At 35.0% G+C, this 26,998-nt stretch overlaps 1 pseudogene; it reads left to right on the plus strand.

Moving 5' to 3' along the window:
• The first annotated feature begins 1,726 nt into the window (after positions 1-1,726).
• LOC107510978 lies at positions 1,727-26,938 on the plus strand (annotated as a pseudogene).
• The last annotated feature ends 60 nt before the right edge of the window (positions 26,939-26,998 follow it).

Genomic DNA, 26,998 nt, shown 5'->3' on the forward strand with positions numbered 1-26,998 from the left:
ATTTTCAGAAAGCAAGCTCTAGCTCTTTTAAAGACTCTTTCATACATAGGAGGTGCCTTTGGACACCGAAAGGTCAAAACAAAGACTAACAAATATCCTCCAAACTTTCTTTTAACTGTGTAATATACCATGGTAAAGATACTATCTAAATTTAAAAAAAAGTTTTTAAATAATAATTGTTTTAGACACCCAGTGGTAAATGTGAACAACACTATTGCTGAGAGTTTCTGCATGGAACTTGCCTACAGCCCTGACTCCTGCTATTGTGCAGTTAAAGCTCTTTGATAGTGAAGAATACGGCTAAACTATTTTCCCTTTGTGCACTTTCTTCACATTCCATTCAAACCTACTTCAGGCTGTCAAACTATTCCAGCTCAGAGGCTGAATTCCTTGGTATGTCTTCTTTTTCATACTCTTTTAATAGCTCTTACCTCATTTCTAGAACCTCAAATATATTTAGTCCTGCCCAGTCCCTGTGATTAATTCTGAGGTGAAAATGTAAAAATTTACCTTGCCTGCTCTCTGATATTCAGCAATGGATCATGATTTCTGCTATGGACTTTTTTGAACCACACATCCCATATCTGCTACCTGCACTGAAGCCTTTTTAATGAAACTAAAGGCACTCTACCTCAAATGTAGTTCTGATAACTCAATCTCTTTTCTAGAGACTCGAGTTCAGCTTTTTCTTTGGACTGTTTGCTAAAACCCTTCTTCTGTTGACTATAACCATAAAATATCTATAGCTGTTGAGGTATTTATTGGTAACACATTGATGAGGATGAGGTGAGGGTGCTACTATCATTTAGAGACTGGATAAGATATCTTACCAGTCCTACAAAGCTCAACAAAGTTAAACAATGAACTGTCCTACCCCAAATGCCACGAATCACTGCAAAAGGTAAGGATATGGCATTTTTAATGAGAAAAATCTCAACTCAAGTCCAGCTTCCATCAAATTGAATTTTGGGAAGGATATTAAATCTCTCTCTCTCTCTCTCTCTCTCTCTCTCTCTCTCTCTCTCTCTCTCTCTCTCTCTTTCTCTTTCGGTCTTAGTTACTTTTTAACTCTGCTTAAGAATAAAATAATAGTATTTAACTTACAGGTTTGGGGAGAAAATTGAGCACCTATAAGTAAGTTACTTAGTGGAATGTTCACCATGTAGAAAATAGTAAATATTGGTCATCATTAATAGTGGTACTAGCAATAATGGTGGAAGACAGAGTGTTAAGCTTAAAGGGCAAATATGAAGTGTATCAAAAGAATATTACATCTAAGCTTCAGTTTAGAAAGACAGAAGGGATTCTGGATGTCAAACACCAAATGCATGTTGCTCCAATTTGAGAAAAATATAGTTGCTTTTTGAATCCAGAGTAAAGAAGATTGTAATCTGACTGCTATCCTTTAGCTTCAAAAGAATATTCTTTATTCAAATTACTAGTTATATTAATTAAGAAGAATTACCATCAGATCTTCTTTTGTCTTTCACAACATGTTCAAAATCATTAAGATCATCTCTGGAAAAGAAGAGCTGTAGCTTCCATTACACTCATCACCTTGCCTATCCAGATAAGAAAGCTATCACAATGATTCAAATACACAGGTGAACATCAGAATTCTGTTACATGCACCTGGGGATCTAAGAAAATGCTATATTGACTTAAAAAAAAAAAAGTTTACACTTTTTCCTCAACAAGGCAGCCAAGCGGCTTCCCCAGCAGAGAGATGTAAATTTCTGTGAATACTCTGACTGGCAAAGCCATCTCACTAAAGATTAAGCCCACCGACACCACAGAGAATGCCAAAGCTAAAATCCAAGACAAAGAGGGCATCCCACCTAACCAGTAGCATCTAATTTTTGTGGGTAAACAGCTGGAGGATGGCCACACTCTCTCAGACTATAATATCCAGAAAGAGTCCACACTGCACTTGGTTCTTCAGCTGCGGGACAGTGTCATCAAGTCCTCTCTCCACCGGCTGGCCCAGAAGTACAACTGAGACAAGATGATATGCCGCAAGTGTTATGCCTGCCTGCATCCCCATGCTGCCAACTAGAGCAAACAATAGTGTGGCCACACTGACAAACTACACCTCAAAAAAAGGTCAATTAAGGCCTTCCACCACCTCCTCGGCAAACAGGGCAGCCTCCTGCTAAAACCCCTTGGCCTTGGGGCCTCAGTACAAGTTTTCTTTTTATTGAAAAAAAAAATGAGTGTAAACTACAGTCTTTAGGTGCTCATGATGTGTCAGTGTAGGTTCATCAATGGTAGGTTCACTCTGGTGGGGGATGTTGATAAAGGGGAAGTCTACGCACATATAGAATCCAAGGATATAGGGAAATTTATAGAGATTTCTGTACTTTCCTCTCAATTTTCCTGTGAACTTGAAACTGCTCTAAATAATAAAGTCTATTTTAAAAAAACAAAGCAGTTATCGTAAAACAAATTGAATGTTGCTTTCATGGCATGGGAAAGAGCTTGAAAAAAAAATGTCATTATACTGATATATACACCACCTAGTTTTGGAGCATGACCTTTCCATATTGTATGTTCTTAAAAGAAAGAGGCACATTACTTGATCTTTCTATAAAACTGGCATGCATTACATGAAAAAGAAACATGAACAGGGCATGACTTATTCACGAATGGCACCCTTTGCCTGATATGGGGCAGCAAGCATGCTGTCACAGGTATAACTTATTGCTAGAAATGAATAAAATTTCCTTTGTTCCAATTACTAAAATATCTTCTCTCCATTCCAAGCAAAGTTGATTCCAAAAAGTTTCCCAAATTTCAGCATCAAATATTTTGTATTAAATATTAAGTATATTTCCCAAAAGAGAGCGAGTATATGTATAATCCATTTTATTTTTTAAAGGCACACAATTTCAGAAAGTACTATTACTTATGATATAAATACCTGGTTTAAAATACAGTATTACATAATGCTATATCTTCCAATTCTGAATGAATAAAGACAGAGAGAGTAGGAATGAAATGCATGATACCAATTAAAGCAAAAAATACATATATATCAAACTCAAATATGTAAAATATCAATCTGAAGTTACAGAATAAAACTAGATTAATATTTTCATATAAAATATGATTTCTATCTAAAATAAACAGCACACAGAATATTTAAAGATCATTATATAGAATGCATTTAAATAATCGATTCTTTCCTACCTTCAGTTTTTCCAAGTAAAAAAGAGCTTCCTAGTACATATTTATATTCATAAATTGGTAATTTTCTATGATTTTCCCTTTTCCTTTACAAATTACTTTCTCTTGACACTTAAATCTTTCAATACTACTCACTTGTTCTTGATAAGTGTGTAAAAATTTATTATTATTGAGAATAAGTTGACTCATCATTACAAAGTATAAAAATGTATATATAAAATGTGCAAATATTTGTCATTTGCTTTATAGGAGGAAGCAGATTTGAAATTTCCTCTACCAGAATTTCATTGCCTTGTAGATACTTGTAATTCACCATTAGTCTTATACTCCCCATAGCACAACAAGGGCCTGACAATATTTAATGTGACCTAAAGGAATCAGAGCTAAAACTTTGATTCCAAAACTTCAAAAATCAGTAATAAAAATAGAAAGGTAATAATATACTATGAATACTTAGAATATTAAGATATCCGATGGATCTCCTTGGCAAAGTACAAGCAGTAAAATTTTTTCATGCAAAACATTTGGATAGCAGGCTCAAAAAGTTTCCTTTCCACTTCTTTTAATACTCATTCCATTAAATCATTATTTGCCAACAATTATTACATATGTGTCTGAACAAGCTGCTCAGAAGAGATTTATTATATTAATATGAACAACAATATGAAGAAACTAATGCAAGAAATTAAGTTGATCTAGTGAGAAATTCCTAAGAATTGAAAACATGTTGCTATTGCTACAAACTAAGCCACTCTACTGTGTATTTATTTTTATATTACTAAAGGAAAAAAAAAAAAACGATATACGCTGATGCGGGAAATTATTTCTAGTTTCACTATTACCTTTGTTACTTGGATGGAAATACAACAATGCATTATAGTCAATTTTAACATGCAGCATTTGGAAGAAAAGAAGAAAAATTGAAGGGAAAAAAAGGAAAGGGAAGGAAAAGAGACAACGAAGAGAAGAAAGGCTGGAAGGAACTGAGCATTCCGCAGACATTACCCCCATTGATTCACAGAAGAATCCTTTAAGGGAAGAGCTATTACTGTCCATACTTTATATATGAAAAAAACCTGGCTTGGAAATATTATCTTTCTCAAGGTAAATGTATAACAGAACTGGTACTTAAATTCAGGTCTTTGCCAAATCCAAAGTCCATGCTCTTTCCTCATCCCGAAGATACCTTTTTCTGACGCCTACTTTTTAATTTAGAAATAATATCAACACATGCTTAAAACCAAGTTTTATCCACTGGAAAGTTTCAGCTTCTTCCGATAAATCCTGCATTAGGCGGCCAGCTGACTACTGGATATGTGCCTAACCATTCGACAAATATCTTTTCCTTCTATGACCACAGTAAATGACAGGGAGATTTCTCACTTTCTAGTTAGCATCCATTAGCAAGCAACACTTTGGAAGCCTAGTCCTCAAAAAACCACAATGCAACAAATGTGCTGAAGATAATGCATGGCAAAACTATAGAATGCCTCACCTCCTGCTTTTTTCTCCCTCTGGGTTTGTCACCCATTGTTATTTATTATTTATAATAGTCTCATAAATGTGAAACTCTATTGATGGGGATAAAGCCTGTGCCAGAAAGGTCATAGATTTAGTTCACTTCCTTTGCCTTAAACAGTTCTTTTATTCATTAGCTTTTTAAAAAATTAATCAGTAAGTCTTTTTGAGTGCCTAAGTGAGAGGAAAGCCCATCAACCTTTAAGGAACTGTTGGAATATTTTCATACATATAAGAAATATACAAATCTAATTAATATCTGGCTAAGGTGTTTTTTAAAGGACTTTTGCCCATGTAAGAGTTATCTATTGAAAGATAAGGCAAAGTTTTATTGCGTGTCACAGATCTCGATAGCAAAGACAAAATTAAATTACTTGTTCAACTTTTGAGTTTGGTGTAGGTGAAACAACACACCTTAGTATGAAATAACACTATTCCTAACCCTAACATTGGACTGATAACCGAGGGTGAAACTGCCCCCCTAACAGACATACTAAAATGTGAACAGAAGTGGTTGCTGTAACATTCAGGGGTGAAGGTTTGATGCTATACACAATTAGTTGCAGGGGGCTGAGGATCAAACAATGATAATCATCTTTAAATGTATAGGACAGTCCTTTACAAGGAGGAACTGATCACCCAAAATGTCAATAGTGTCATGTTAAAAATATCATATGGTCCCATTAATACAAAAGATAGAACATTTTTAGCCCAGTCTATATTTTATTTTGTTTTCATAGTGTTGTAAAATAAATTTTGATGGAGCATGTGCACATAATTCAGGATGACAAACACCCATTGGACTATTTTCTTAAACTATCTTTGTGACTCATTTGCCTGTCAGTCCCCTAGAGACACTTATATTTGACAGCCTCTACATCCTAATCGTTGCACAACCATGTAAATGGGTGACTCCGTCCAGGTTGGGCAAATGATACATTCACTACACTCTTTTTGTTCTGGACAGGTATATCAACAAAGGTCTTTTTCCAAGTTAGAACTCAGGAAGGGGAACAGAAAGGCAACATACGCCTAAATAATAGGTAGATTTAAGAAAGTTATTTTAAAATGGTTCTTTTTATGAATAATTTTGTGGTAGTTCAATACCCGAAGCCCATAGACAAGAGATCTACAATTGTACTTGAATATTTGATGTTGGTGGATTTCTCTTTGTGAGATCTTAATATGAACACTGTCAGGACAGATCAGAGGGCAGTATAGCCCCTTAGGCTCCCGCACAGAGAAAATTAAGATGTATTCATTTTTTTCTGTGCCAATTCAAGTTTTATATTTACAAATATAAAACTATTGGGTTTTCTATTTGAACTTCTAATATACTTTGTGGGAAAAAGTAGGTTTCCAGTCAAGATGGCTGAGCTTGCCTCCTCTCACAACCACATCAAAATCACAACTAAACTGAAGAACCACCATATTGAGAATCAGCTAAAGTCTAGATGAACAGAAGTCCTATAACTAAGGACACACAGGAGAAAGCACATGAAAACTGAGAGGAGAGACAGAGGTACATAACAGGCTGGCTCCACACTTACATGTGGCAGTTAAAAATCAGGAGGAATATCTCATCTGCAGAGCCCTCCACCCCATGAGGAGCAAGGGGTTCCAGCCCCATACCAGGATGCTTATCCTAGGGATCCAGTGCCAGAAAGAAAAGTCCCTACAACTTCTGGCTGTGAAAACCAGCAAAGATTGTGGCTATGTGAAACAGGGGCTGCTAGAGTCCAAAAGGTCCTCTTAAAGGGCCTGCATATAAACTTAGTCACTTACGGACTCACTAGCACTGATCTCCAGTGCTAGGACAGCAGCTCAAAAGGTGCCAGGAACATATAGGGAGAAGTGAATTGTCTAGCTTCAGGAAGAGGGAAGAAGAAGTAGTTTTATCCCAAACAGAAATGTTGCCAGAAGTCATTGCCCTTTGTTGAGTCCTCTTCCCCATCTACTTGCACATATAGGCGGGAGCCAGATCTGAGTCTCCATCAACCTGACTAACAGTTTACCCTACACTGATGATTCCCCAAGAACCTGCCCATTCAAACCTACCTACCCAAGCTGCTTCCAGTGGCTTTTCATACACACCACTTCTCTTGGCTCATGCTACAGACTATTCCTAAAATCTGTCACATGTTCACAAACCCCAAACAAGCAGTATCTGGGCTCCACGTGCCTCATAACTCTTGGTAAACAGCTACAAGTTAGTACTAGCTGCAGCCAGCTTCATTTTTCACCTTAGCCTCTCCAAGGCATCTCTAAACCTAGCCCAAGGGCCAACCATATGCAGATCACTCTGTAGCTCATATCAAGTGGTTCGAGGTAGTGGCTCACTTTGGCCTGCAACAGGTTCCCTCCCTAGTGGCCCCAGAATCACCATACATGGTAGTCAGTGTCTGACCACACCAGAACACCACCCAACCACCTGCAAAAATAAAACAACCAAATGACAAACTCTACAGGCTCCAGACCCCTGCTAAAGCAAATCCTGTTCCATAGGGTCAGCCCCTGCACAACAGCTCCTCCACTGCAGCCACAGACAGTCCTCATAACCAATCAGCCTGAGGGTCAATCACTCTCATGATATGCAAACGACAACCAAGGCTCAACTACAACAGGATACACACCGCTCAGACAAGGGACGCAAACCTGGAGCATCTAGCTCAGGTAACCAGGGAGACTGGGCCCCACAGGACACCTACTACATAAAGCCATTCTACCAAGACTGGGAAACATAGTAGCTTGACCTAATACATAGAAACAAACACAAGGAGGAGGCCAAAATAGAAAGACAAATGTCCCAAATGAAAGGACAGAACAAAGCTCCAAAAAAAAAAAAAAAAAGAACTCAACAAAATGGAGATAAGCAATCTACCCGATGTGAAGTTCAAAACACTGGTAGTTTTAAGGATGCTCAATGATCTCAATGAGAACATCAACGGAGAGAGAGGAAAAATAAAAAAGGACATAAGAACCAAAAAAAAAAAAAAAAAAACAGTCAGAAATAAAGAATGCAATAACATAAATGAAGAATACATTAGAGGGAATCAACAAATTACATGCAGCAGAGGATCAGATCACCAATATAGAAGATAAGGTAGCTGAAGACACTCAATCATAGCAGCAGAAAGAAAAAAATTTAAATGAGGTAGTTTAACTCAGAATCTCTACGACAACATCAAGCAGAATAACATTTGCATCAGAGGGGTGCCAGAAAAAGAAGAGAGAGCACAAAGAATTGAAAACCAATTTGAAAAAATAAGAATGAAAAATTTCCTAACTTGGTGAAGCAAGGAAACATACAGTCCCAGGAAGCACAGAGAATTCCAGACAAGATGAACTCAAAGAGGCCTATACCAAGACACATCATAATTGAAATGCCAAAGGCTGAAGACAAAGAGAGAATCTTAAAAGCAGTAATATAAAGATAGCTAGTTACTTACAAGGAAGCTTCCATAAGACTGTCAGCTGATTTCTCAACAGAAACTTTGTAAACCAGAAGGGCTTGGCACAAAATATTCAAAGTGATGAAAAGCAAGGACCTACAACCAAGATTACTCTACCCAAGCAAAGCTATAATTTAGAATCAAAGGACAGATAAAGAGCTTCCCAGGCAAGAATAAGGTAAAAGAGTTCATCAACATCCAACCAGGATCACAGAAAATGTTACAGGGACTTCTTTAAGAAGAAGAAAATAAATAAAAAATACTACTAATAAAATGGCAATAATTATATATCTATCAACAATTACTTCAAATATAGAGATTAAATGCTCCAATCCAAAAGACATAGGGGGGCCGAGTGGATAAAACAAATAAGATCCTTATACACGCTGCCTACAAGATACTCACTTTAGATTGAAAGACATATACATAAACCAAAAAAGTAAAGGGAAAATATATATTTATATATAAAATATTCATGAAAATGGAAATTTAAAAAAATCTGGAGTAACAACCATTATACTAAACAAAATAGCCTAAAACAAAGGCTAGACAAGAGACAAAGAAAGACCCAGTAACTCTACTTATGGGTATTTATGTGAAGAAACCCAAAACGCTACTTCAAAGAGACATGTACATCCACACATTCATTGCAGCATTTTTTACAATAGCCAAGATATGGAGGCAACTTGGTTGTCCATCAGTGGATGAATGGATAAAGAAGAAGTGTACATATACACAGTGGAATATTACTTAGCCATAAAAAAAAAATGAAATCTTGCTATTTGCAACAACACAGATTGGAGTATATTATGCTGATTGGAGTAAATCGCACAGAGAAAGACAAATGCCATATGATTTCATTTATATGTGAAATTTAATAACAAAATAAATTAACAAACAAAACAGAAATGAACTCACAGAGAACATTTTGGTGGTTGCCACATAAGAGGGAGGTTGGGGGAAAAGATGAAAAGGGGGAAGAAATTAAGAAGTACAAATTGGTAGTTACAGAATAGCCATGGGGATGTAAACTATAGCATAGGGAATATAGCCAATAATATTATAATAATTACGTGTGGTGTCAGATTACGTGTGGGTACTAGATTTATTAGGATGATCACTTCATAAGGTATATAAATGTCTAACCACAATGTTATATACCTGAAAGTAATAAAATATTATGTCAACTATAATTAAAAAATAAAAAAATATTTTAAAATATAAAGAATCATGTTGTTGGTATCCAATTTTATTGTAAATTCTCAATTACATGATGCAATTCCTTTACCCAGATTATAAAATAATTTCTCAAATCTGTGATAATTGCTAAATTCTTTGGCTTAATCATATTTTATTTCTTTAAATAAATTTCAAATTTCAACTCTAATACATGCTCTTTGGAAGTAAGCAAATTGATAAAATACAAAAATGTTTAACAACAAAGCTAAAGAACATCCCCTCTCAACGCCTATGTCATCCACTAATTCCCTCATTCCCTCTTATAATGAGTGACTAGCCTTAATAGCTCAGTGTGGTAACTTTCATACATTTCTCCTTGTTCACAGACATACATAAATACATACGTACACATACAAGCATACATATGATCCCAGGAGTTTTGATTTTGGGTTTCACTGTTTATACTGAAATACACATTGCTCCAAACAAGTATGTTTTCACTCATCTGTACCTTGCACATCTCTGTAAGTCAGTAAATATAGATCTCTTAATATATTTAATTGAACTGAATGGGAAGGAGATAGGAAGAAAAGGAGAAACATTGTCGGATTTCCTGTATTTTACAGGACAGAATCATAGAGCTCTTTGACTACAAATATACACTACACTGCAAGACAAAGGATGACCCTGAAGGCGATTCCAAGATCAGAGCTGCCCATCAGTTTCAAAACAGGAGACCATGACTTTACTTTCAACAAGACAGATGACCTCTTCCCAAAGCTGTGGGGACAGAGACACCCAAAGTCATGGGGCAGGGCCAACCAGCAGAGGTCTAGGGACCGCTACTTGGCAGAGCTGCTTAGTAAGAACTTACATCCCAGGGGGTCCAAAAGGTAGAACAGCCACCCTAGTGTGTCTGGATGGCAAAGCATCCAGCGAAAGGAGATTATTCTTGAAACAACATTTCTTAGAGCTTGCCTTGCTAGTTTTTGGACTTGCTCAGCACCCATCACCCCTTCCTTCCTTATTTCTCCTTTCTGGAATAGAATGGTTTATCCTGTGCCTGTGCCACCATTTTGGAAATGCATAGTGTGTTTGATTTCATAGGTTCACGGCTGAAGAACAATTTGCCTCAGGATGAATTATACCTCAAATCTCATTCAAATTGATTTGGATGATATTTAACTGAGACTTTGGATTTAGGCTTTAGAATTGATGCTGAAATGAGTTAAAACTTTTGGAGCTGTTGGGATGAAATAAATGCATTAGGCATTGAGAAGGACATGAATGAGGAATGGGGGAGTAGGACAGGATGCAATGAGCTGAATGTTGATGTCCCCCTAAAATTCATGTTGAAACCATAATCCCAATGCAATGGTATCTGGATGTGGGGCCTTTAGGATGTAATTATGTCATGAGAGTAAAGCCCTTATAAATGGGATTAGTGCCCTTATAACTAGAGGTCAGAGAGTAGAAATTTTGCTTGCTGCATTGTAAGGACACAACAAGCTGGCTGTTTGTAAACCAGAAAGAGGGTCTTCATCAAGAATCCTAACCTGCTGGCACCCTATCTCAGAATTCCAACTTCCAGAACTTTGAGAAATAAATGTTGCTTAAACAACCCAGTTTATATTTGGTTATAGTACCTCAAGTAGACTAAGAAACACTAAGTCATGCTTTCCAATCCTGCTTTCCCCCTATAGCTCCTCTAAATTTGTTCTTATCTAGGTTACCAATGACCTCTCCACGATTACATCAGTAATCAATTCTCTGTCTCATCTTAACCTATCCGCGGCTTTTAATCCTGTTTATCAATTACTTCTCCTTGATATCTTCACTTTTTTTCCCAAGTTGTCTTTCTTCATCACTTGGTTTGGTTTTCCTGCCTATCTCATTGGCTGCTCCTACTATTGTCTCCTTTGCTGGCACCTACACTTCTCCTAAAATTCTTAATATATGAGTATTCCAGGATGTAGTCCTAGGACTCAGTTCTCCAGATCTTCTCTATTGGTGGTGACATCACTCAGTCTCATGGGTGGTGTCATTTGCTACTATAATGCTTGATATATCGTCTACTCTTCTCCTAGTTCATAGCACTTCCATGCACAAAAACATCAAAGATGTTTCTTCATCAGGGCATTTGCTCTACTTGATCTGTCTGGAATATTCTTCTGATAATTTCTTTCTATTCTTTGCTCAAATGTCATCATGACATGCTATTTAAAATGTCAATCTGCATCACCATCACCTCATCTGATCATACTATATACATATTTATATCATACTATGATTTATTTATTATGTTGGTTAATTTTTCTCTCATGCTATAATGTAAACTCCATCTTCAACTGTTTTGTCCATTAATGTATTTCAAGTATCTAAAGCGTTCTTGACACACTTAATGAATATTTGTTGGATTAACTAATTCATTTAACCATTTCCCTATGAAAAGCGTTCAACTTGTTACTAAATTTTTGTGACTATTAATGCTACAAAAAATAGCTAGCTAATAGATCCCTACATACTGAAGCTTTCATTTTTATGGGCTAGATCACTATAAATAGGGATTACTATATTAAAGGTATGTGTATTTTTACTTTTAATAGCTGTCAGATTACTTTCAAGACATCTGTAACAATATAAATTTCCATCAGTATGATACCTGACTATATATATATCCTCATATTCCATTCAGCAACAGATTATCTTGTACTTTTAAATAATGCCCTCTATTATGGCTATAAAGTATCATCTTATAGTGAAAGAGGTTTGCATGTCTATGACTACTAACTGGTTTGAACATTGGCAAGAAAATCAGATCAATTAGGTTGACTTAAATTCCCTGCTCTCAATTTTCTCACCTATAAAATTAGTATTTCAAATTAGATGACCTCCCCTGTAAATCTAAAAGTATACGAGCCAATAAAAGCAAAATCTACTTTAGAATTTAACACACAACCAGAAATGGTACTTGGAAGCCTCTTAGTATCTTCACATGAGCTAATTTATCAACTCAGTTAATTTCAGAGAGAAGGTTTCTAAGGAAGTGAAACCACAGGTAAGCTTTAATTGGGGATATGTGTTCAAAACATAAAAGACAAGTATGGCTTATATACACAGTAGGTAGTTAGGACATTAGACTCTAAATCCCTAGAAAAGTGTAGGGGAGGGGTGTGGAATTTAACTAATTATGACCCATTTCTCAATATTTCTAGGATTAGCCCTGGTCCCTGGTATTTATTCTAATAACTCAAATATTATGTGAGAGAAGGAATAAGGACAAAAATTATCTTAGTCATAAGTCTTCTTGATTTCTGTAAGCTTTATTTACAAATACTCTCTGTCAAATCAAATCAATTAGTAAAAAATTTACTATCAATTTCATTGATTCCTCTTAATTGAAATTTTCCCCACATTTTACCACTGACTGCCTTTATAATCACAGTTATTTCATGCCTTCCTCATAGCAAAGACTGAGTTTAACACAACTTCAATACAAAACCCCTACTAGCATAATATTTTTAGCAGATACAACACTTTGAATGCAACAGTAAATGAATATATGCTGTACAATCAGAATAATGTAAAAATAACCATCCCTAATGAATTCCTGTGGAAAAATTTTATGTCAACCAATCTGAATCTTAAATTAGTTTATATGGCTCCTTTAAAATTTTTTATTACCACTAAATCATTTGTGCTAATAATTCTGGTAAATTGAAATAAGAGATTTATCAAAGCCCATTCTGAGTACATACTGTATTTGAGGAAAGATTTTTATTTATTATAAATATATTAAACCATTCATGTTTACAGTATAGTTGAGTAAACTGTCTTCCAAATGTGACATTGCAATCAGAAATATATACCTTGTCATTGTTTACTCTCTCTTTATCTTTTATAGTCTACCATGAAGAGCATTATTCACAACAATCTTAAATTATAGATCAACCTGACTCCTGTCTTAAGTGGTTTAGTCAGGTTGTTGTTGCTGTTGTTGTTGTTGCTATTGTTGTTTCTGCAGGGGTAGGTGACTGTAATTTTTTATTAAGTTATAACTACATCTCTACTGTTCCTCATGGAATCAGAGGATCTAAGAATTGGAAGGAACATTATATGTCATAGAGTTCAGCAACTAATTAAATTATAATTCCTTCCACAACACTGTTTACTGCTAGTAATCTAAATAATATCTTAGTATTTCCAGCAGTGAGGTACTTATCGCCACACTGAAATTATTCTTTACACTGATGTTTCTAATTTTGAAAAAAAAACATTCTCATATTGGATCAAAATTTTTCTATTTAATACTTTCACCCTGAAGGCTCTCTGCCCTCCCTTCCCAGCACCTGTGGGGCTCAGCCGCTACTCAGCCTAATGGTAGTAGCAACTGTGCTACATACAGTGTGGCTCCTCTTCCTGTACCTGTACCGCTTCCCCTTTCTGTCCCCCACCCCTCACATTTGTTTGGGGTGGCTCTGGGGAGCTTGGAAGGAGGTGCTTCACTGGGGTGGGGACATTTCTTCGCCTGGATTGTGTCTCTTTTTAATTACGTGGAGTGACCAAGAGTGAGAAACAGATCTCTCCTCTTGAAAAAACAATCCCCAGATCTCTCCTCTTGAAAAAACAATAAGCTGAACATCTAAAACTCAACAATAAACACGCAAACGGCACACCAGCATTTCTGAGTGTGGGATCTGTGCATAAAAACAACCACAGGTCAGAACTCTGGGTGTCAGGTGGTAGACTGGGAGAAATAAAGAAGCTGCATCTTGCAGCTGCCAGAGCTCCATACAGGGGGAGAAGGAGGAGAAAAGGTGAGGTGACTTCCCTGAACAGCCCTACTTATGGGATTTTGTGAGTTCCATGAAGCCAGTGGCAGGGCCCAGACATCAGAGCAGCAAGCAGAGAAGCAGGACAAGACAGCAGAGAAACAGCAATTGATTTTTACCAGCCACGGTTGCAAAACCGAGGCTGAGCCACAGCCCCTAGTCCCAACCCATACCCACTGATACTTATCACTGCAGAGCCCCAGAGAAACGTGAGCAAACACTACCAAAACGGTTGCTACTGACAGGGACTGAAACTGAGGGTAGCAAGCATGATTAAATATCTACAAGAAAATAAAGGCATTATATAAGGGCATTATTAAGGCTTTATATAAAGCAGGGATCCAAGAGGCTTAGACAAAACCTACTGGAAACCAAAAGAAAAGTGCCTTCTTTACAGCAGGCTAAAGAGAGACCTTCATATAATAAATCTTGTTTCTGGAAAAACAGCAGAATATATTTCCATTAATGTCCAGGCAGATAAATAGTCCATTAAACACCATGGACAACCAAGATGACAAGGCATCTCAGAAAGAAAGAAAAATCTCCAGAAAATAAGCTTACAGACATAGAAATATGCAACTTAAATGACAGAGTATTTGGGATGGTACCTTTGAAAAAACTCAATGAGTTCTAAAATGAGTCATATCAACAATTTCAGGAACTGAAAAAACAACCAGATGAGCAGAGCAAGGAGATGCAAACCCTCAAAAAGAAACAAATAGAACTGGAGATATAAAAAATAAATAAAAATAAATAAAAAAAACGAAAGAGTTGAATTAAAGAAATAGCAAGCTTAGGAAATAGAGTCGACCAAATGGAGGAAAGAATCAGTGATATCAAAGACAGAAATCTAGAAATAAATCATAAATAATAAGAAAGAAACTGAAAAAGGAAAAATAATGAAAGAAATACAAGAACTAACTAATACCATCAGGAGAGAAAACATAAGAATCATGGGCATTATTGAAGGCAAGGAAAAGGAGCAGAGACTAGAAAGCATTTTCAGACAAATAGTTGACAAGAATTTCCCAAATCTAAGGAACAAGGTAGAGCTTGGAATTCAAGAGATCAACAGAACACTAAATTATCTCAACCCCAAAAGGCCTTCACCGAAACACACTGTATTAAAATTATCAAAAATCAATGACAAAGACAGAATTCTCAAGGCAGCCAGGGAGAAAATAAATGGTAACTTATACAAGAAAACCCACTAGATTATCGTCAGACTTCTCAGCACAGACCTTACAAGTCACAAAGAAATGGAATCAAATAACTAAACTATTAAATGAAAGGAACTATCAGCCTAGAATAATGTATCCAGCTAAGCTCTCCTTTAGATATGAAGGAGAAATTAAGACCTTTCCAAATATACAAAAATTAAGGGAATTCTCCACTATGAGGCCTGCACTACAGAAAATACTGAAAGGGGTCAGCTCACCTAAAACAAAAATGACAAAATATATATATATTTAGGAGTAAAGTGACTATCAGGCAAATAGAAGCAGAAGAGTGCAACTCTTCCTAAGAACAGGATATTGTAAGCTTAAATAATAAAAAAGAGAATTGATATACCAAGATAGTAATGATCATTCGGCATACATAGGAACAAACTGAGATAAAAATGACTGAAAAGGGGAAGATTCAAAGATCCAGATTCGCTAAGGGAAATGGAGGTAAGGGGCACACAGGAGAAAATAAATGACTATATATATGACTATCCTTTACATATTCATAATGGTAGCCACATTACCAAAGATTCAGAACTCTGGGGTATATAACATAAAACAAGAATAACCAGAGGAAAAACTCTTGAAAACCAACCAAAATAAAACAAACAAACAAACAAACAAACAAACAAAAACAGAAACACAAGGACAAGGAAGCAATGGAAAAACTGAGCTACCAGAAATATAAGAAAACCTCATATTTCAATAATCACTCTAAATGTAAATGGACTTAACTCACCAGTAAAAAGACAGAGTTGCAGAATGGATCAAAAAACAAAACCTAACCATATGCTGCCTCCAGGAGACACATCTCAGCTCCAAAATTCAGAGTGAAAGGGTAGAAAATGATATTTCAAGCAAATAGCATTCAGAGAAAAGCAGGAGTAGCAGTACTAATATCAGGTGAAATAGGCTTCAAAATAGAAAATGTAAAGAAAGAAACTGAGCGACATTTCATGATGATACAGGGAATCATGCACCAAGAAGACATAACACTTATTATCTATGCTCCCAATCTGGGAGCTCAGAATTATGTAAAGCAATTACTAACAGAACTAAAGGGAGAAATAGACCAAAACACTATCGTAGTAGGGGACCTAAGTATCCCACTGTCAGATATGGACAGATCATCTAAACAGAAAATCAATAAGGAAATCGCCGCCTTAAATAACACATTAAATCAACTGGACATCAAAATTAGAGCAGAAATAAATGAAATTGAAAACAAATGAAAAAAAAAACATTAAAAAAATAAATGCAACAAAGAGCTGGTTGTTTGAGAAAGTTAATAAAATTACCAATCCCCTGGCTAGACTCATTAAAGAAAAAAGAGAAAGGACACAAATAAACAAAATCAGGGATGAAAGAGGGGAAATTATAACTGACATCACAGAAATACAAAGGATCATACAAGAATACTATGAAAAAGTATATAATACCAAATTTAATAACCTAAAAGAAATGGACCAGTACTTAAAATACAACCTTCCTAGACTGAATCAAGAAGGACTGGAAAATCTAAATTGACTGATCAACAGTATAGAAATTGAAACAATCATCAAAAACCTACAAAAAAGTAAAAGTCCAGGACCAGATGGCTTCACCAATGAATTCTACCAAACATTCAAAGAAGATTTAATACCTATTCTCCTCAAACTCTTTCAAAAAATTGAAGAGGAGGCAATACTTCCCAACTCATTTTATGAGGCCAATATTACTCTGATACCAAAACCTGGTAAAGATAATGCAAAAAAAAAAAAAAAAAAAAAAGGAAACTACAGACCAGTATCTCTCATGAACACAAGCAAAAATCCTAAATAAAATACTAGCAACCAAATATAGCAACATATTAAAAAGATTATACAGCACGATCAAGTGGGCTTCATCCTAGAGGCATAGAGACGGTTCAGTTTACCCAAATCGATTAATGTAATACACTATCTACACAATTTTTTTAAAAAAAATATGATCATATCAATAGATGCACAAAAAGCTTTCAACAAGATACAGCATCCATTTATAATTAAAACACTTAAGAAAATAGGTATAGAAGGAAAGTACTTAACATAATAAAGGCCATATAGGAGAAACCCTCAGCCAACATTATAATTAATGGTGAAAAACTCAAAAGTTCAGGAACAAGGCAAGGCTATCTACTATCACCACTCTTATTCAACATAACATTGGAGGTCCTAGTGGAGTACAATCAGACAGGAGAAAGATATAAGAGGCATCCAAATAGAAAACAAAGATGTCAAACTGTCACTATTTGCAGATGACATGATTCTCTATATAGAAAATCCTAAAGACTCCACAAGAACACTATTAGAAACAATCAGCAAATACAGTAAAGTTTCTGGATACAAAATCAACGTTCAAAAATATATAGCGTTCCTAAACTCTAATACTGAAGTGTCAGAAAAAGAAGTGGAAAAATAATTCCTTTTGCAATTGCAACAAGAGTAATAAAATACCTAGGAATAAATTTAACAAAACGTGTGAAGGATCTATACAATGAAAACTATAAGACAAGATCCTATTAAAAGAAATTGAAGCAGATACAAAGAAATGGAAAGATATTCCATGTTCTTGGATTGGAAGAATCAACATAGTTAAATGACCTTATTACCTAAAGCATTATACAGATTTAAAGCAATCCCCATCAAAATCCCAATGGCATTTTTTAAAGGAATAAAACAAAAAATCATCGGATTCGTATGGAAGCACAAAATACCCCAAACTGCCAAAGCCATCCTGAGGAAAAAGAATGAGGCTGGAGGCAATACTCTGCCCAACTTCAAATTATACTACAAAGTGACAGTAATCAAAACAGCATGGTATTGGCACCAAAACAGACACACGGACCAGTGGAACAGAATCAAAAGTCCAGAAGTAAACCCATATTTATATGGGCAAATAATTTTTGACAAAGAAGCCAAAAATGTACAGTTGAGAAAGGAAAAACTCTTCAATAAATGGTGCTGGGAAAAACTGGAAGGCTATGTGCAAAAGAATGAAACTAGACTGTTGTCTATCACCATACACCAAAATTAACTCAAAATGGATTAAGGACCTGAATATAAGACCTGAAACAATAAAATGCATAGAACACATAGAAATGAAACTCAAAGACCTTGAACTTAAAGAGGATTTTATAAACATGACCTCAAAGTCAAGGGAAGTAAAAAGCTAAAATAAATGAATAGGACTACATCAAGCTACCATTTGTGACAACATAGATGGACCTCAACAAAATCAAGCTAAGCGAAATAAGCCAGACAGAAAAAGTTGAAAATCACATGATATCACTTATATTTAAGATACAAACCTAAAAGCAACATAGGAACAGGACAAACAGAGATTTATAAACATGGAAAATAGGCTAGTCGTTACCAGAGGGTAGGGAACGGGTGAATAAGGGGATGATACATGAGATAAAGAGGGTCAAATATAGGGGGTAAGAGGAGGGTGAAGTGGGTAAAGGGGATCAAATATATGGTAGCTGAAGGAACCTGGACATCAAATTATAATGTACACCTGAAAATTATATAATTGTATTAACCAATATTACCCCAGTAAACAACAACAACAAAAAAAAACCCACAAGATATTTTAAACTAAGAAAAAAAAATATATATATATACACATATACATATATGTGCATGTGTGTATGTATATATATCCTGAAAAAATAAAATGATATACTTAAAAGGGTATCATTTTCAATACTTGTGGAATCTTTAAATCAACTTTACATAAACTATATTTAACTTTACATAAAAATCACATTAGGTCTATAAAGCAGTGGCACTGTAGCACTGGATTGTTATAAACTTAGTTTTACAGTCATACAATTACCTAAGTTCCAAATTTATAGCTTACTTCATTATTAAATCTAAATAATCATCAGCAATGGTTGGTAGCCTACCTATTTAGAAAGACTGACTTGTTTCTGGAAAGAAAGAATATGTTCTGAGATACTTATAAGACTACAGGCACTCTGGCAATTAACTGATGTTAAACATATATAGAAACTACACTAATCACAAATAAAAACATCAATATCGCCAGCGCCTACCTATCAAGAAACAAAATATTACCAGCACCCAGATGGTCCCCTTGTGCTCTTTATATTCACAATCCACCACCAAAGATAACTACTATCCCTGCTTCTAACAGGCACAAATAAATTCTGCTTGTTTTGAATTTATAAAAGGGACTAACACACCACATATTAATTTGAATCTAGATTCTTTTGATCCATACTATATTGAGATTTATCCAAATTGCCAAGAAATTTAATTTTAATAAATTCCAAGCACTCCCATGACCACCCGTATTATGATTATTTGAGGATTCTTTACTATGTTTTCAAGAGACAGGATCCTGGACCCCACACTAGACATAGAGAATTTGAAACTCTGGAAAAAGCGAGAAGAATAAGCCCAAATCTTTAATTTTTTAACTCATATGATAATAATTTTGCCTACCAAAGCTTGAGACTATATACTAAAAACTTAATGCTTCTTTTTACTTACTTAATTCTTTTAATTTTATTTTATTATTAGTTTCAAGTACACAGTACATTGGTTAGACATATAGTTTATGAAACATTTCCCTGATTGCTTTCTCTCCTCTGGCTCTGCACTTAGCCATTACATTAATGCTGACTGCATTCCCTATGCCATGCTCCCCATCCCCGTGACCATCTATCAACTACTAATTTGTACTTTTTTAACCCTTCACCCTATTCTTCTAGCCCCCCCAAACCCCTCCCCTCGGGCCATCACCAGACTATCCTTTATATTTGTGAGTCTGTTTTTGATTAGTTCATTCTTTTTGTTCCTTAGATTCCACATATCATTTACTCAAACCTTAATTCTTACCAAAAGGACTTTTTAGAAGAGGCAAGCTTTTTCTGGCATTATACCAATTTTAGCAGTACTTCAGACTCTGAAACTGATTGCATTTTTAATAGTTTTAATAATTTGAAAAATCCTTTAAAATCATTTCAAATTCATTATCTTAGCATTATATATTTCGCAAGAGTATCATTCTGTAGCCTTAAAAACTAAAATACAGTAGTCTTCCTTTTATACACAGGAGATATGTTCCAAGACTCCCCAGTGGATGCATGAAACTACAGATAGTACTGAACCCTATATATACTAGGTTTTTTCCTATAAATACATACTTCTGATAAAATTTAATTCATAAATTAGGCACAATAAGAAACTGACAATAACTCATAATAAAATAGAACAATTATAACAATATACTATAATAGAAGTTATGTGAATGTGGTTTCTCTCTAAAATTATCTTATTGTACTATACTTGTGATGATGTGAGATGATAAAATACCTACATAAGATGAAGTGAGGTGAATGACAGAGGCATTGTGATGTAGCCTTAAGCTACTACTGATCTGACAATACATCAGAAAGAATATCATCTGCTTTGGGTGATTCTGAGTCATTGAGCAATGACAATGTCGATGGTTGGATGTCAGGAGCAGACAATTTCAATGGTCATAGAAATGTAATATTTTTTGGATTGGGGTTGACAGCGAGTAACTAAAGTGAAACCATGGATGAGAGGGTGGGGTTACTCTATTAGTTTTTGCTGTGTTTTTAATTTTTTCGAAAATTTCCCTTACCTTTCATTATGCCATCACTGTTTGGAATCTAATAGAGCCAAATTAATTTTGATGGTTGTCTTAAACCTATACATAATATAATTATAGTTTTACTATTTAAGGATAATTGTAAAATTAGGATAAAAAATGGTGGGGAGTAAACCTAAAGGTTATTATGCTAAACGAAAAAAGTAAGACAAAGAAAGACAAATACCATGTGATTTCACTTATATATGGAATCTAAAAAAAAACAAACAAAACAGAAATAGATTCATAGATACAGGAAACAAACTGGTGGTTGCCAGAGGGGAAAGGTGTAGGGTTATGGGCAAAAAAGATGAAGGGGATTAGGAAATAAAACTTCCATTTAGAAAATAAATAAGTCACAGGGATGGAATGTACACTATAGGGAATATAGTCAAGTCAATAGTTTTGTAATCACTTGGTAGGATGACAGATGGTTACTAGACTTATTGTGATTGTGAGGATCATTTTTATAAGGCATATAAATATTGAATCACTATGTTGTATACCTGAAACCAATATAATATTATATGTCAACTATAATTTTTTAAAAATTTTTTTTAAAACAGGGAAATATGCAAGGAACCAGCAATGAACCTTATCTTTATCTAGGGTTAATTGGTGTGGAATGTATTGTCTTCTTCCTAAAAGGAGGAGGAATAGCAAGAAAAACTATATTTCAAATGTCCTTTGATGATTCAAAAGATATAAGAACTTGCTGATATGTCATGGTCACTCACTTATGGCTAAGATTAGACAAGTTAAATCACAATGAGGTTTAACATATTTAATCAGGCTAGAGAAGTTTCTAGGAGCCTTCAATAAAGACTCTCTCTCAGCATGATCTTGTATAATTACAGAGAGATTTGTACCACAATCACGTGGAGTATCAGTAAATTCGGAAGCTCATAGGTGCTTCTTCGAGTAAACTAATACTTGCTGAATGATACACATTTTCAAAGATGCCCTTAATCTGTTTCTTTTCAGAGATGTTGTATTTTTTTTCCTTAGGGAGACTATTCAACATATCTGAATTTAAATATGATCCTTTAAAAATATAAATATCAGTACTAGTTATGGGTAAAACAGATTCTAATTTACACTTAAAGGCCAATGGTTCATGATTGGATGAGTTTGAGAGTTTTTAAATATAAATGCTCAAACAGTTTCTAAAGTTCAAAGAAAATTTTTAAAAATTTAAAAATTTCAGGTTATTCAGACAGTACATTTCCCCCTCACTTCCCCCACCCCAACCTGGAAGCCAGTTAAAATAGCAAAGATAATAAGCAATTACAATATTTATATTACACTTGTAAATCTCAACACGATATTGTGTAATCATAGCATCACTGGGCAGAAACAATTCTCAAGGGATTCCCTAGCTCACTCCTTTGCCTTCAGCCGGTGTGAGGACTTTCCTATTTTCAAGGTCTTCAGCGAGAAAGAACCTAAGACTACCAATTATAATAATAATTTTTGAAGTTATTCCTTTCCCTCAATATTTATATCTAAAGACATGCCACACTGTATTCCATTTTTCTAGAAATGGAAGTTAAGTTCTAAATTCTATAATTAGAATCATTTGTATAAAGGAAGAACTCCTCTCTCCCCTTATGTCTTGACCTTGGATGACAGAAGAGAATTACAGCTGAGTCTTCCATTCTCTTCAAGGAGGAAGCATCTGTACTTCTCTCCACCCTGTTATAGACTGAATGTTTGTATCTCCTTTGACCTATCTATCCCAAAATGTATATGCTAACTTTAAAAACCAGTGTGATAGTAGGAGGTGGGACCTTTAGGAAGTACTTTGGTTATTAAAATGGAGCCCTCGTGTATGGGATTAGTGCTCATACAAAAGGACTCCAGAGAATGCCCTTGTCCCTTCCACTATGTCCAGTAAGGACACAGGGAGAACACATATCCATGAACCAGGAAGCAGATCCTCACCTGACATTCAATCTGCCAATTTCCTAATTTTGGACTTCTCAGCCTCCAAAACTATGAGAAATAAATTTCTGTCGTTTATCAGCCACCCAATTTGTGGTATTTTGTTAAAACAGCCAAACAGATTGACACACCCCTTACTCTTTTCACCAATGAAAAAATAGTTATAAAGGCTAGAACTCCTGTTAAGTATGTCTCATGAATTAGAGATGAGGTTACTTTGTCTTAAGAGTGGTTAACAAGTTCCATTGTTTTCCCCTTGCTCTACTTGGCAATTTCACTCAGTCTCCATGATAAGGAGGCCATGAAGGAAATGACCTTGCAGAACCAGCCAAAGCTCTGTCCTTGCTCTTGCAATGTCTTCATCTGTCATTAGGTATATAAATCACTTTAATCCTTTGCTGAAGGGTTCATTATCTTCACAGTAGCTGGAAATCTTAAGAATGTTGACTTCAAGTACTGGACTTCTCAACTATAAATATGGAGATAATTTCTCAGATAAGTTGTAAAGAATAAATGAGATGAGATTAAGTGTATATAAATAATAAAGAACTTTATGAATACATGACCCCGAAAAATAATTTCTCTCATCTATAAGATAATGGGGCTGGACAAAATTATTTCTAAGGATACATTAAATTCTAGTATTATTTCCAACCTAGATCTGCCTTTTGAATCGCAGGCTCTTAATCCAACTCCTAATTATGAACACATATTAGGTAAGTATATAAATATTTTTAGAAGTCATTTGGCTATTTCAGAGGTCCAAATTCAATATGTCCAAAAATAAACTTATTGTCTTTGCAATAACCTTCATAAATAAAAAATACATAATATTATCTTTTTAAGGCTATGTATGATTTGAGGGGTTAGAAATGACATACCGAAAAGTTAAAAAGGATTATCAAGAAATTCTTAGTTTGTAGTTTTATTATTTAAAGTAATACTAGCTACAGTAACAAATTCAAAAATGTATTACGGCTCGAAGACAGTAGAAATTTCTTTCTTGCTCATTTAAAGTCCAACTTACTATTTTTTTTTTTTTTTGAGAAGCACGGGATTTTCATCTAAGTAGTAAGTCAGAGAGTCATAGTCCTTCCATTCTGTAACTCCATATCTCTAACATGTGGTTTCCAAGGCCACTGGGCCCAGCTGTGCCAAGTTGGTAGAAGAAGAGGTTGGAGCATTGTCTGTCAGAACTGGACAAACCAAACATGGAAATGGAGCTTGTCACTTTTATTCACATGACAAGAGATAGTTTTCCAACATGTGGCTACACCTGAGTGCAAGGGAAACAAGGAAATGTGCTTTAATTGTGTGGTTAAGAAGAGGAATTATGGTTTGGTGAAAAGTTAATCAGTCCCTACCATACCACTACCTCTCCAGTAAGATTTCTTATTGGTCTACTTTCTATCCATTTCCCTTAGCTATTTTTCCTTAAAGCTCACTCTTAAAAGTTGACAATTCTGACCAATAACAGAATATTTAAAGTATAATAGCATAATTATTATGTACTACATGTAATCTCAATATTACAATTCTTATATAATAATTTTCTCCTTAACAATAACTTCATGCAAATGAATGCACATCTTTCTCATTGTTAATTTTCTACTTATAATTCTTCCTTTCTAAAAAATAGGAAAGAGGAATAATCTTCATAAGCATATTTATAAAGTAGTATAAAAACAAAGTTAGTAAGAGAATGACTTTAGTGTAGGAACTATTCATTTTATAACAACTGTATAAAGAAATCTGAACAACACAACTTAATTTATGCACATGATAAATCTGAATAATAAAACCAGTACAATCAATGAAAAACAAATTCAGTGAATGTTAGCTCAACTTATCTGTATAGTAATATTCATTTACATTAATTGAGAATCAATTGCTATTATTGATGTAAGAAAAATGTGGAACAAAAAAAAAGCGAAGGTAAAAAATCTAATAAGTCTGTCAGAGTGGCTATAAAGAGGAAAACATGGATATTCAAGAAAGGCTTGCTGTATCCATCTCACTTTCAAGCCAACTCTTCGATTGCTCCAGAACACTGAAACTTGCTTCAAGAAAACTGCTAAATCAGTGTTCTTGACCCTCTTCGATCTCTTTTTTTCATATGGCCTACTCAAATTCCAGAAAGATTTCCAAGGACCTGAAATATTTGGAGGCACTGTAAAATGTGATGTCTTATGACAGTGCATGAAAGCAATGATAAAGTGTCTCCCTGTACAAGAATTAGATAATGATCTAAATAAAGATAAACTATCAGTGGTTTTAATTTCTTTTTGATGAGAGTAACAATTGATAGGTAAATCAGGTCATTTTAGTACCCAATGGTTCTGCGATTTTCCTGTCTTTCCAACTGACTGTCATTGCACCCTACAACAACCCCACAATTCAAACTTCAGAAGACTGGCCAAGAAAATGGAACCAAGAGTGGCTTAGCAGAGAACTATAAATTTACAAAAAATATAATGGTCATTCTATCTCTGATCTCCTAACTATAGAGAAGTAGAAAATTTTGTAGAATACAAGGCAAAACTAATATTCGGTTTTACCATCACTTTAGATTCAAATAAAAAGAAAAATGCTAAACTATGACACATTATTGATTACATGATGCACCCTCATTTCAGAGAGTTAAAAGATGAACAAAAAATGTACAACTTAGAATTAATTAACTACATGATTGGATTTTATTGTCCCTTACTGAGCTCCAGTCTCACTATGGTTGACATCAAATCCAAGGCAGCACTTCTTAAATAGATGTGGTACAGAGAGAGATTATGAACAGACCAAAATGAGTCTTAAAAAGCTAGCTCAATGTCCAGCCTGGTGCTTTTGATCTAGCTGCTACAACTTACATAAACATCCACAAACTGACTGACATTTTTGGCGAGAATTATTTAATTTCTCTAGAATTTCCTTCTAAAGCTTTATTTAAATCCACCTATCTATATGATAAAACTTTTGAGGAGGACAGATATGTTCACTCTCTCATTGTGGCGATTGTTCAATGGCTGTATATATATGTCAAAACTTATCAGATTGCACACTTTATATGCATTTTACTATATGTTAATTACACTGCAATCTGTTTTTCAAAAATAATGTTCAGGTCTAGGAAAAAAGAAACAACCCATCTGGTCCAGTGAACTTCCTTAAGAGCTGATAGTCAAGTGGAGAAGACAATCACATAAATAAATAATTATATAGTAATAAGAGATTTGAAAGAACACTGGGGAGCCATCCACTAGCTATGGGGTAATTATCTAGAATTGGAGTTTAAAAACATCTTCCTGGAAGAAATGATGCCTCTGGTATGTCATGAAGTGAGATGACCATAGAGGTAAACCCGGTAGAAAAGGGGAAGGATGAGCCCTCTAAAATTAGCTTTTGTTGGTTGTTTAGATTCACAGCATTATTTTTTTTAAAAAATTTAATCATATCTGCTCCACTACATGTGTTCAATGACACATATTCTTTTCAAATGTTTATTCCCTTGCTCTGGTTTGCAGTAAGTATATTTGCTCTATGAATAAAGTACACATGATAATAAATAATGCAAAAAAAACCATAAAATTTTTAGTACCTAGAAGTGAACTTGGCTGACAAATTGAGATATTTTGGCATATTTTGAGAAGGTACCTCACTCTACCTTTATAGGTTACCTGATAACTATATATTTGTTAGAGATCCTTGGGAAAATTATTTTGAGCCCCCATCCCCTTATAAGATTCTCGGCTCAACGCACCGGGGGACCAACTTCAGATCACAAAACAGCACCATCCAACAAGCTCAACAAACAACACGACCACAGGAAAGACTCCGCTGGTACCAGAACTTTGCTGAAGCAACTTCTGCTCTGTGGGGTCAGCCCACATACAACAGCTCCTACACCGTAGTCATGAGCAGCCCTCACAACCAGTCAACTTGAGGTTCAACTCACTCACTGATATGCCAACATCATTGTGACTCACCTACAACAAGAGAACAG

The sequence above is a fragment of the Rousettus aegyptiacus genome, unplaced genomic scaffold, assembly GCF_014176215.1.
Source record: "Rousettus aegyptiacus isolate mRouAeg1 unplaced genomic scaffold, mRouAeg1.p scaffold_m13_p_8, whole genome shotgun sequence".
In the NCBI taxonomy this organism is placed as follows: domain Eukaryota; kingdom Metazoa; phylum Chordata; class Mammalia; order Chiroptera; family Pteropodidae; genus Rousettus; species Rousettus aegyptiacus.